General features: G+C 38.1%; 1 protein-coding gene and 1 pseudogene across 12 annotated transcripts in view; both read right to left on the bottom strand.

The window, feature by feature from the left end:
- Positions 1-13883, bottom strand: part of LOC101572068 (ligand-dependent corepressor) — a 178657-nt gene that overhangs the window by 121464 nt on the left and 43310 nt on the right. The window lies entirely within an intron of this gene.
- Positions 9980-10366, bottom strand: LOC105741395 (annotated as a pseudogene).

Raw genomic sequence — 13883 nt, 5'->3', positions numbered from 1 at the left:
GAGGGAAGGGAAGGGAAGGGAAGGGAAGGGAAGGGAAGGGAAGGGAAATAGAAAAATAGAAAAATAGAAAAATAGAAAAATAGAAAAATAGAAAAATAGAACAGGGGCTGGGGAGATGGCTCAGTAGAATAAACGCTTGCCTGACAAGTAAAAGGGCCTGAGTTCAATCCCCAGTTCTGCCAAAAACAAAACAAAACAAAATGAAACGAAAAATAGAGCAAAGAATTTGCTGAGTGGTGGAACTATTCCATATTTTAATTGTGGTTTTAAGTGCACGAATTTATAGATGTGGTAACATTCCTAGAACTGTACATAAAAATGGACAGTTTTACTACATTTTAACTTAAAAACTAAAATCTTTTTGCCAAAAAGAAATTTCAGTGTTCTATTTTGAACTTGTAAAGGCACCCTTGACTAATTTGTTACATCTTCTATTAATCACTTCTAAAGCATTAAGTTTGCTCAGTTATACAGATTTTCCAAATGGTGATATATTGGGGCCGGGGAGATGGCTCAGTGGAATATGTGGTTCCCTGGCAATCCGCAAGGGCCTGAGTTCAATCCCCGGTTCCGCAAAAAAAAAAAAAGCAACCAAATGCTGATATAAACTAAACGTTGACATATTTTATTTTAGAATAACCCAACCCCCAAAAAGATCACACTTGTTAATACCATTGCTGATTCTATCAGATTCTATCTTTTAAACGATGTTTTTCAGGTTCACAATAGTAGATATATTCCCCAATATTATACTATACTACTTTTGAAAATTAGAATGTTGTATTAACAGATGAGATTAGACTCATTCAGTGTGGTACAGCCGTAGACAGAATGTTACTGACAACAAATATTAGGTTTTCTACCTTGATCCAACAGGCTCACCACATTCATTTTTGAGAAAATGACCACCAAATACTGAAGTATATATACTCATTGCGTCATATATTCTTCCAAGTAAAATGATGTTTGCTATGGTTTGTATCTAGTTGTCCCCCAATGCCTCATGCAGTCACTGGGGCAGGCTTCTAGAGTTTGTCATTAATTCATGATCCAATGCTGGGACTATGGGTATGAGTGCTACACACACCCAGGAGTAGAGAACCTGAATACAATATAAGAAAAGGAGATAGGCTTGCTAGCTGCTGCAGCCACTGCTCTTCCCTTTGCTCTTTGCCATTTTTCTACTCCCATGAACTGGTGCCCTGCACTATGTGCCACTCGACCTTGGAGCCAGCCAAGTATGGACTGGTACCTACACAACCTGTGAGCAAAATAAACCTTTCTTTCTTTAATTTTGGGTGTTGGGTATTTTGTCCCAGCACTGAGAGAAAAATAAATTGAGACAATGTTCCAAGAAAATAAGTTTGGTTCACAACTCAATTTATGTGCCCATTTCATCACTATTAGGATCATGGGTACCTAAGACTGATGGTTTAGTAAAAGTCTTTTTTTTTTTTTTTTTTTAAACTGTCTCACCAAGTGCTTTAAAAGATAAAAATGGTATATTTTACTGAGATTGAAATGGCTGTTGTAATACTTTGGCCTTGCTATCTTCATTTTGCACCAGCAGTTTTATTCACTGTCCATGACTACACTTTCAGAAACTAAACAATCAAATCAACCCATTTTTGAGGTTCAATTGTTAGCAATTTGCAAGTATGCACATACACACACATCCATCTTTGTCACATTGTACTTGACCTCTTTATTAGGGCTTGGATTACTAATTACATTTCATATTACTATAACATTTTTAGTTTGTAATTTTCAAGTAAAAGAATTTAAGGTTATATCATTACAGTACTAGCTTAAAGATTGGAACAAAGTGACATTTTTTCAGTGAAGTATGAGCAGCAGGATGTATCAGTATTTAGTCTAGGAAAAAGATGTACTTACATCTTCACCTCAGAAAAAGATATAGGTACACACACTGGCTCATTTACAGGGGGCATTAATGACTGATAAGCTGGACAAAATTTCTTAAGTGGAAATAAGTATATTTAAGATAAAACCACCTAATTTATATTTTTATGATGACTGAGTCTAAGCAAACAGTGAGTCTCAAATGTCATGTATATTCTTTGAATCCACAATTACTACAAAGTATGCATTAGAGCTGAAAGAGAATACATACATTGCTAAATGTCTTCAAGAAAGGTATCACAACTAGTATTCCTATTATGTAGTGATGAATGGATCATTGAAATTCTGACTATATAGCTCAACAGCAGCAAATACAAAGGACTAGAATAATACATGACAATTTTAAAATCATTAAGGGGAATATATCAAGAAACATTAGAAGAGGGCATACATTTTTAACAAACATTACATAGAATAAGTATTAAAGTATCCAACAGTAGAGCATGACCATCCCAAATTCTCAACTATTCCCTTAAATTTAACATTCTAATATCAAAAGAAAAAAAAAATCAACGAACAAGAATGTCATTTTAAAAGATTTATTGATCATTAAGTTCAAAATGTTTGGTCCACTTCTTGAAGCTTCACAGTTATACAGATGTTTTCTCAAAAAGCCAATAAAGACTTACAGGGCCGTCGGTATAGCTCTGCGGACTAAGTGCTTGCTTAGGTAAGTGCAGGGTCCAGGGTTTGATCCCTGGCACTGTATGTCGTGCTGCCCCCGCCCCTGGGTGCACTGAGCCAGTGATGGGAGTCCAGACATAGCGGCACGTGCCTGTTACCCCAGCACCAGGAAGACAAAAAACAGGAGGATCACTATGAGTCCGAGCTGTGGAGTGAGACTCTGCACAAAAAGAAACAAAACAACAAAAAAAGCACCTTAAAAAAAAAATTGCAGCTGAAAAGTGATAGCCAGTGGAGCCAACCTATTCATATGTAGAGATAATTTTAAAGTCCTATTCCTAAGGGGCCAGGGAGATGGCTCAGTAGGATAAGCGCTTGACCGGCAAACGCAAGAATCTGAGTTCAATCCCTGGTTCCGCCAAAAAAAAAAAAAAAAAAAAAAAGTCCTATTCCTAAGTAGATACAGACATATAAAAACATATTGGATAAAAATCTGTGTAAGAATATATAAATATACAATTCCACTTCACCATCCCCCCCCACTCAATTTACATGTTGGAGAAAAAAAAAAAAAAGGATAAGAGGGGCCAGGGATATAGCTCAGTGAAGTAAGTAAGCACTTCCCTGGCAAGGGCAAGGGCCTTAGTTCAATCCCTGGTTCCGGGGGGGGGAAAAAAAAAAAATTTACATGTTGGCTCAAAAGACAGAAATCCTCAAGTATGAGAAATGAAAAATAACCTAAACATAAAGTTCAAAGTGTGCTGATATGAACTAGGTAAGTAAGAGTGACTTAGGAGTTGGGTTTTAACACTCACTTCACACAAATGCATGTTAGGACTCTAGAATGATTATAATGATATCACTCAAAAGTGTGATTCACTGATCTGTTCTGGCAGCATATGGCAGCTTGGTTCCCTAGAAATGGAAACTCTTGGATCCCAAGTCATACCTAAGGAATCAGAAACTCTGGAAATAGAACAGTGCCTGCCTGACAAGTGTGAGGTCCTCAGTTTGATTCTTGGTAAAAAAGAATCTTTGGAAATGGGGTTCAGGAATCAGGTAATTCTTAAGATAAGGAGTCCCACAGAAAATGCACCCCTTAAATTCAGTAAGGTTTGACTAAAGGCAGAAAGGGGAATCTAGCCTATTGCAGAGGAGGTTTTTCTCTTCCTAAGTATAGAGAAAAGTTGGGAGTTTCAATGAAGAAATGAATCAAACTTCTTTATTTGTATCTTTTGTAAGGGTTGGGTTATAAATATATATTACTTAAGGAATTTTCAAATGTTTTGGTCTCAGGACCATTCTATACTCATACAAATTTTCAAGGGCTTTTGTTTATGTGGTGGACTATCCCTACTGGTATCTGCTGTTTTTGAAATTCAAGAAGAAAACTTCTAGACACTCCAAAACATAAGACTCATCCATTAGCTCTCAGTGTTGCTACCATCACAGACAATAACTTTTGCAAAAATTTCACTAGTGACAGAATGAAGAAAAGGCAAATAATATCTTATTATGAAAAGAATCTCAAATTCATAGACCTTCCTGAGTTCCATGTCTACACTTTGAGAATTGCTGACCTATCTAGATCATCCAGGAACTTTACACCTATTAACTTAGTGAGGTCTAAAGTGTTGAGCTACTGAGCCAGATTTCTTAATAGAACAATCTTTTATCTTTAAAGTGTTGAGATATCTTATTCTTTAAATAAGCATTTGTTTAAATAGCTTCAGTTTTCTTGTAGGATCCTTTTTTAAAACTTTCTCCTGTAGTTTCAATTCTTTTTTTCTTTTTTTTCCCCCTGTATTTTAGGGAAGGGTCTATAGTGTGTTCAGGGTCTCACTACTAGATCAGACTCGTAGCGATTCTCCTGCTTACAGCCTCCCAAGTGCTGGGATCACAGACACATGCCACCACACAGAGTCTCAATTGCCATCTCAGCACACCCAGGGCAGGGCCTGCATGGCAGACCAGGGGATTGAACTCCCAGGCCCTGTACCTGCTCGCAGACACTTTAATCCACAGAGCTATTTGGCCAGCACTGTATTTTCAATTCTGCATGTCCTAGGCTTCTAGAAATAAGTGTGTTAAACTGAAACAACTTGATGGCAGAGGCTGCATGGAGCTTGTTTTACAAAGACAAGTGTTGTTTACAGGAAGAAACTAAATTTCCTAGGTATACGCACTGCTGTTTGAAAAATAATTCAGGAGTAAAGCCCATCAATGGAAACAAAGCGTCCAGGTCACATTCTGCTTTAAGAGGTAATAAATACAGGACCAGTGAGATAGCTCAGGGGACAAGGCACCTGCTTGGGCAAGCACAGAGACCGGCCGGGGTTTGATCCCCAGCCTACCTCCAGGTATGCTGAGCCGGCACCAAGTCCAGGCGTGGTGGTACACCGCTGTAATCCCAGCACTGGCCAGGCTGCAAACATGAGAATCACTAGGAGTCTGAGCTGCATAGTGAGACCCTGTACCAAATCATTTAAATAAATAAATAAATTGGTAATGAATACAGAGAAGTAAAAAAAAAAAACCTACCACAAAAGCCAGAGGTGCCTCTAATCTTAGCATATGGGGGACTGCTACCCTGAGGTTGTGAGACACCCTGTCTCAAAAGAACCATAAACATAAAACAAAAACAAAATCACCAACTTGGTCCTTAGAAGAAATACTGAAAGGGATAGGTGGCTTAGCAGAAGCAAATGCAAACTTCCTCTGGAGAGGAACTCTTACACCTGCCCACAAAGTATTTGTGTGTGTGTGTATGACTGGCTCAGCCAACCCTGGGGTTGGGGCTGGCACAGCATGTGGTGCCAGGGATTGAACCATGGTCCCTGCATGCTTGCTCAAGCAGACGCTTTAGACCATTTAGCTATCTCGCCAGCCCCCATAAAGTATTTCTATATTGGGGGGTTGGAGGCTGTTCAACAAAAGTCCTCCTACAATTAAAAAACCAGATTATTAATACAGATATTAATTATTATCACAGCAATAATGAACAAATGACAAGATTGTCCCAAGAACATGTCATAATTTCATGAATTATAATAATTTCAAGCATGGTTACTATGTATTTAGTAAGAATGTAGTATACTTAAACTTTTTTTGACACAGGATCTTGTTATGTAATTTAGGTTGACCTTGAACTCACTATGGGTTCCCTGACTGGCCTTAAACTTGTTTGTTTTTTTTTTTTGTGGAACCGAGGATTGAACTCAGGCCTCTGTGCTTGCCAGGCAAGTGCTTATTCCACTGACCCATCACCCTGGCCTGGCCTTAAGCTTGTGCTTCTCCTGCCTCAATCTATATTTTAAATGTTATATAATAAAGAAGAAATCTCTCAATTCAACCATTTCATAATATATGCATATATTGAGATGTTTTATACAAAATACATAAATCTTTGTGAATTTAATTAATTGAAAAGGTAAGAAACTACCACTTCAGAGAACAAAATAAGCCAGAGTGGGGGGAAAAATACTAAGAACTCATACAATAAAGTATTGCAAAACATTCAAAAAACACTTAAAATTGAACAAAAACAAAACATGCAACTGTGTGTAAGACCTTAATAGACACCTCACCAAAATGACATTCAGATGGTAAGTAAACATACAAAAGGCTCAACATCACGTTAGTAGGATCTGCAAATTTTTGTTGTTGCTATGCGATCTTGCTACGCAGTTCATACTCTAGTGAGCCTCCTGTCTCAGCCTCCCCAGCACTGGGACTACAAGCATGTGCCACTATGCCTGGTTCCAAGGCTGGCACGGCATGCAGTACCAGGGATTGAACTTGGGACCTTGCACTTGGTGCTTATGCTGCAGAGCTAGCTCCCCATCCCCCAGGGATCTGTAAATTTAAAACATGAGATACCACTACACATCTACTAAAATGGTCAAAATCCAGGCTAGAGACAACTTCATGTTGATGTAGATATAGGGCAGCAAAAACTCTCATTCGCAGGGCACCATGGCACATGCTTCTAATCCCAACATCTAGAAGGGTGAGGTAGGAGGAATGCTGTGAACTGAGGCCAGCCTGGGCTACACATTGAGACCCTTTCTAAAAAAAAAAACAAAACAGGAAAACTACCCTCCTGTTCATTGTTGGTGGGAATGTAAAATTGATAAGCCATTTTGGAAAACAGGTAGCAATTCTTTACAAGACTAAATGTACTCTTGCCACACAATTCAGCAAACACTCTTCGGTAATTACCCAGATAAACTGAGAACATGTCCACATAAAACTTGTGCATGAGTGCTTATAGCAGCTTTTTTGTGTCAAAATCTGGAAGCATTCACACAATGTCGCTCGGTATGTAAATCAACTGTGGTACATCCAGACAATGGAATATTATTCATCACTAAAAAGAAATGATACTCAAATGATCTGTGGTGTGTAGTGGTTGACTTGCATGCATTCAATACCAACTGGCATCTTAGCGCTCAGGATATACAGGGATTCTTGTTTTCTACAATTGTATTAATTTGCTAATATCAACAAAGAGAAGCATAATTAAATCATACAGTGTTGCTCTACATGGATATGGTCCCTCATAAGAATATAAGTACACTAGAAAGGATAACTTCAAAATATGTTTTCTCAGTGTTACAAGGCTATCAGCACTGTAACCTTAACTGCCTGCCAGGAAAAACAAATGACACAAAACACTTTGCAAAGTTCTAACATTTCAAACCAATAGCTCTAAAGGTCACTGAGATTATTAAGTAGATATGAGAACTACACTCCCTTTGGGCAACATTAGTTTGAGCCAAATAATGTAAAACCAGAGTACAAAGAAGCCCTATCTCTTTTAAAAATTCTCAACATGTACTACTGAAGCAACTAAAACATTTAAAGAAGAGAATATAGTCATATACCACATAAGAATAGTCAATGACAGAACACACATAAAACAGTGGTGATGTAGCCACTTTAGTCTGTATAAGTACAGCTCTATAACATTTGCACAATGACAATATTACCTAATGATGCATTACTTTACTTTTTTTTTCCCCGTGGAACCAGGGATTGAACTCAGGCCCTTACTGAGCCATTTCCCTGGCCCCCCTAATGATGCCTTTCTCAGAACAGACAGCCACCATTCAGCAACACATAGTTGTATATGGAGCACCTGAAACATTGTCACTCCACAAATCCCAACCATTACTGCCTGTAACATGTCAGGCAATTCCAGAAGGGCTCACATGACATCTTTTCTAGGTCAAAAGCACCTTGGGATATAGTATCTCACATCAGTACTGACAGCCTTACTATTCATTTTCAAATTATAAAAGCAGTAATAAAAGCTATGAAAATAACCATAAGTTACAACCTCAGGGTACAGACCACAAGTATCTTGGAGTAAGATACTTGAATTCCTCTTTTGACCACAATAAAATCAAATAGAATTAAAAAAAAAAAAAAAAAGGAAAGCAATATGGTATGACTTAGAACATATGCTAACTATGGAACCAAACTTTGGATTTGATTTCTACTTATTTTCCAGGTGTGACTATGGGCAAGTATCTTAAGTTCTCTGTGTTTCACCTATAAAACAAGTGTGTCTTACAAGACTTTTATGAGGATTAAACAGATTGATAATTTGCAAAACCAGGTAAAAGAATCTGACACATAGTAGTGCACCATACTGATATAATTTTTGTTTCATTGGTACTGGAAATAGAACTCAGGATGTCGTATTTGCCAGGCATGCACTGTGACGCTGTGCTAAATTCCCACCCATTACATACTAACAGTAAATGGACAATAGTACAAACAACACAGAAAAGGCCAAATTGATGAAGTGAGAACTAATGTTGTTACTGAACTCACACATAGAAAGAACAGTATACATGGATGATACTCAAAACAATTCCTTACCTTCTTCTCCAAAACTGTTCCAACTCAGCCTTCATCTTTATAGTTAACAACCAATCTGAACTTTCAGTTGCCTGAACTAAAAGTGTTTATCATGCTCCTTATCTCTTCTTTCTCTCATTCCCTAAATTAATCCATAAAGAAACTGTATCTCCTGGATCTACCAAGCCTCTATCAATCTAATATACTCAGTCCTAAATCATTTCTCCCCTCCTCTAGTATTAGCACATGAACAGAGCACCTTAATCTCTTTCTGGATAAATAAAACAGCATCCTACTTGGTATCTATGTTAATACTCTTGGCTTTCCTCATCCCCCAGGCTCCTGGCCTATTTTCAACAAGTAAGTTAATTTGCTAAAATTAAACCACACATGATCATGTCACCCTCTTGCTGAAAAACTTACACTTTTATTAATAGAAAAAGCCTTACAACAGCCTATGTAAGATGAATATCCTATGACAAAATATGTAACATTTTGAGCACCAATATGATACTCAAAAGTTACAGATCTTAGAGCTATTTCCAATTTTGGATTTCCAGATCAAGGATAATCAATCAATAAAAAGTCTACTCAAGATACTCTAAGAATTTGAAAAACTTTTGAGTTTCAAGCATTTTAGACAAGGGATACTCAACCAGTATACTTTATATGAACTACTCTCCCATTAGATTTAAGTTAATTACTTTTAAGAACAAAATACTTTAGGGCAGTACTGTACCCTCCTTATTTCATCAAGAGACATTTGATATATTCCTGTCCTGCTTTTTTCTCAAAATCTACATGCCAACTATAAAGTGTATGCAGCAAAATTTTATATACAAGCAACAGACAAGGTGACAACAAAAATTTGGTTGGGGGACCATACTACCTCACAATTATTACAAACAGAAAAAAACAGAACAAAGGAAACACCTACAAAAATACTGATCCTACTGGGACATGAGAAATAAAATTCAGGCCCAGCCAAATGGGGGTTTGATCCCTGGGTCTGCCATGCCAGCCCCGCCCCTGGGTGCGCTAAAATGGCAACTGAGACTGGGCGTGGTGGCACAAACCTGTAATCCCAGCACTTGGGAGGCTGTAAGGAGGAGAATCACTATGAGTCTGATCCAGTAGTGAGACCCTGTAGATCCTTCCCTAAAATATGGGGGGGGGGGGGACCTAAATAGGGCCACCAAGATAGCTCAGTGGATTAAGCGCCTGCTTTGGCAAATACAGGGACCAGGGTTCAATCCCCAGTCCCACATGTCATGGCAAACCTGCCCCCAGGGCTGAGTCAGTGATAAGAGTCTAGACATGGTGGCTCACGCCTATAATCCCAGCATGGGGGAGGCTGAAAACAGGAGGATCAACAAGAGTCTGATCTGCATACTGAGACGCTGTACCAAATGCACAAATTTTAAAAAAAGTAAACCTACAGCAGAAAAGTATAAAAACGAAATATAAGAAGTAAAGCCATGCTGTTACGTTGAGCTATAGGGGACTCAGGTCAACAATTTCTTTTTTTTTTTTATTTTGGCAGTTCTGTAATTTTATTTCCAAGTTAGTTCTCATCCACATTCACTGTCTGGAGATTTTTGAATGTTGTAACAGGTATGTAGGTTACCAATGTATACAGCTGGTTTGGTGAATCTTCATCCTCATTCCGTTTCCTGGACAACCGTACTCGGATACGATATGGAACATTCCTTATTCCTTTGGCCCAGACAGCTTTGTTGAGCCTGGTGTCAATGCGCACATCTGGAGTCCCCATTTCCTTCATGGCAAACTTCTGGATCTCCTTAAGTGCCCGAGGGGCGCGCTTCTTGAAGCCCACTCCATGGATGCGCTTGTGAATGTTGATTGTGTACTCTCGGGTCACCACCTCGTTGATGGCAGAACGGCCCTTCTTCTTCTCACCACCCTTCTTTGCAGGAGCCATTCTGCCAGGCCCAAGTTGGAAAGCAGGTCAACAATTTCTGACATTGCCAGTCAAGCAGAGGACCCAATACTATTATGGGCTACTGGACTCTTTTAGAATATTTTGCTGAGTTTACACACCTATAATATTCAAATAACGGAACTTAACAAAAAAGGGGGATACAGATGAATGTCCATTTTGTATCTGTGTATTCAAAGTGGTTAGGATAGATATATAGTTACAGTCTCTTAATGAATAGAGGGATTTGTTCTAATGGTGTTTGTAAATAAGATATCGTGTCTACATCTTGTTCAGCAATTAACCATTAGGGAGAATGTATGCAATGTGTTGAATTATCGAAACTGTCCTACCAATTTGATCTGAAACTGTCTCATTGCTATTTGTTTCTCAATAAAATTATGGGGAAAAAAGTAAACCTAAATATATTTATACCAAAGATCTAACTTACGAGTCAATTTACTGTGTTTATGTTTAAAATACCTCACCTGGTTGTGTCTTTTCTGGAGTAATAAAATTTCAAAGTGTATTTGTGAGCTAAAGCTGACGTTATGTATTTTAAGCTATTTAATACAATATGAATTATTCCATGAAAAATAACTCAACTTGTATACAATCCTTTTCTTACAATGCTGTTTGTAATGTAATTAATATCAAAATGATTACATAATTACCATAAATATATATTGATACAAGTTCCTCTACCATATAGGACCATGTTTCCATGAAAGGTTATATAAAAGCAAAGGCTTCTCATATTCTGTATTTATATTAACACTCTCTTTTTTTTCTTTTTTTTGTGGAACCGGGGATTGAATTCAGGCCCTTGCATTTGCCAGACAAGCACTTATTCTACTGAGCTATATCCCCAGCCTCTATATTAACTCTCACTGAAAGTTTCTGCGGCCAGCAAGATAGCTCAGCAGACTAAGCACATGCTTAGGCAAGTGCAGGAACTGAGGTTCAATCTCCAGCACCACATGCTGCACCAGCCTGTAATCCCACAGCACTGGGGAGGCTGAAAATAGGAGGATCACCAAGTGTGAGCTATGATGTAAGACCCTGTACTGAAAGAAAGAAGGGGGAGGGGTGTCTGTACATTTTTTTTTTTCTTTTTTTAAAATGGATGTATTGGGTACAGGGTCTCACTATGCAGCTTGGACTCCTGGTGATTCTCCTGTTTTCAGCCTTCCCCGTGCTGGGATTACAGGTGTGTGCCATGCAGCCTGCCCTTCTGTGCATTTTCTGATGAGGGGAATCACAAAATGCTTTCTAATCTTTTCTGTTTCCTGTAGTGTGACTTATTTTAATGTATTTCAAGGTAAACAAAAGAGAGACTTCCCACATGTCCTGCCTTTTTCTTTTCTCAACTTTCTTGATTTTCTAATATTTTCATAGGTGAATGAAAATTTCTTTATTCTTCCTGGATCAGCTCGATATTCTTTTGCATTTTCCTTCATTCTCTCTCTCTCCTATCCTCTTCTCCAGCTTCTTAAAGTTTGTGAGATCATCCTTCATCTTCAGCCTTGCTTCTACTATATTTCTCTTCAGTTACTGTTTTGTCCCCTCTCTTAAATTTCTCCTTGACCTAGTTTTCTCTTCTTTGTTCTAAGTTGCTAAATTGCCAAGGCTAGACTCTAATTCAGTCTTCCAACCTCAGACTCCCATTGTGCTGCGATTATAAACATGCATCACCACACTCAGCTACTAGTCCTACTTTTAGTGATGCTAAGACTGGTCAGGGAATTCATGGTATTAACCCAATCCAACTATTAAAAAGGTCATCAACCCTTCAACTAATAATTTAATCCTTTATTGACAATCTGCCTTTAATCATTACTGTGTAACAGGTTGAAAATGACACTTTAATAAGGTGTTGTGGTATGTCCTGTGACCCAGTATTCAGCAAGACTGAAGCACAAAGATTGCAAGTTTGAACTCAGCCTAGACAACTTACTGAGTGAGACCCTGTCTCAAAAAGGCCTTCAAGGGCCAGGGAGATAGCTCAGTGGAATAAGAGCTTGCCTAGCAAGTGCAAGGTCCTGAATTCAATCCCTGGTACCACCAAAAAACAAAAAACAAATGTATTGTAAAAAGGCCTTCAATTCAATCCTACTTCTGGAAGTGTGGGAGGCAGTCCTTTTAACACTTTTGTTCTTCACCTATTAACTGAAAATTTTCAATAAAGAGTTGTTTTCCACTATCAACTATTTGGTCACTTTAAAATACATTACGTGGGCCAGACAGTATAAATGGTCCATTTCCTATTCTTTATTTCCTTTTACTCATTTACAAATTGTTGAAAAAAGGTGACACCCTCACAATCCCCAAGGGTGCACAGTAAGTTATTTGGATTTTTGTTTGTCTTCTTTGGTACTAGAGATCAAGCAAAGGGTACACTGGAGGAAAGTGCTCTACCAATAAACTATATGCCCAGTCCCTGACTTATTTATAAAGTATCTTTATGGATGTCTGCACTTTTATTAACCCCACCACAGTTTTTCTTCTATTAATACTGAAGTTCCTCATTTTAGGCCAGTGGCAACACTTCTGAGATTATCCCTGGGTTCCTTTGAAGCTTCAATATAGACAGTAGTACAACAGTAAAACACTTTATCTTGCAGTTCAAACCTGCAGTTCCTGTTAAAATTAATTACTCTTTTTGTTTGTTTTGCTTTGTTCAGAGTCTCCTTCTAGTAGTTCAGTCTGTCCTTGAACTCACTATAGAGCCCATCCTTCCCTTGAACTGGAAGCTTCCTGAGTGCTGAGATTACAGGAGTGTACCACCATACCCAGCCATTTCTTAATTAAAATCAAAATTGAACACTTTCACATGTTTACTGATATCATTATTCTTTGTGAACTCCCTCATTTCCTTGTCTATTTTCTAATGGGAATATAATTTTTTTGCTTCCACTTTAACATATGAGAGAAAGCTGTATCTTAATAAAAGCAACAATCTTTTTCCCCTAATCTTTGATTTTTACATCTTTTATGCCCATTTAAAAGATTTAACTTTAAACAGCAAAGTCTTCCTGTTAAAAACCACTATAATATACTCTATTTAAATGTACAAATGATTTAAAAAAATAAAAATAATCATTTCTTTTATTATTTGTAAATTTAAATTATAAATTAAATACTTGCTATTTGGGGAAGGGGAAGTCTCAAACCCAGCTCTGCTATATAGCTCAGGCTAGTTTTGAATTCACTATGTAGCCCAGTCTGACCTCACACTCACAGTGATTCTCCTGCCTCAGCCTCCCATGTGCTGGGATTACAGGCGGAAGTGACACCAACCTGGCCTAAGCCTTGCTCTTTCAATATGAGAAAAAAGTACGGGGAGATAGCTCAGCAGCATAAGCACCTGCCTGGCAAGTGTAAGATCTAGAGTTCAATCCTCGTACCACAAAAACAAGAACAAGGGGCCAAGGAGATGGCTCAGTAGAATAAGCACTTCCCTGGTAAGTGACCTAAATTCAATCCCTGGGAGAGAGAGAGAGAGAGAGAGAGAGAGAGAGAGAGAGAG

The sequence above is a fragment of the Octodon degus genome, unplaced genomic scaffold, assembly GCF_000260255.1.
Source record: "Octodon degus isolate 3935 unplaced genomic scaffold, OctDeg1.0 scaffold00010, whole genome shotgun sequence".
NCBI lineage: Eukaryota > Metazoa > Chordata > Mammalia > Rodentia > Octodontidae > Octodon > Octodon degus.
This window is presented reverse-complemented; position numbering and strand designations above follow the sequence as displayed.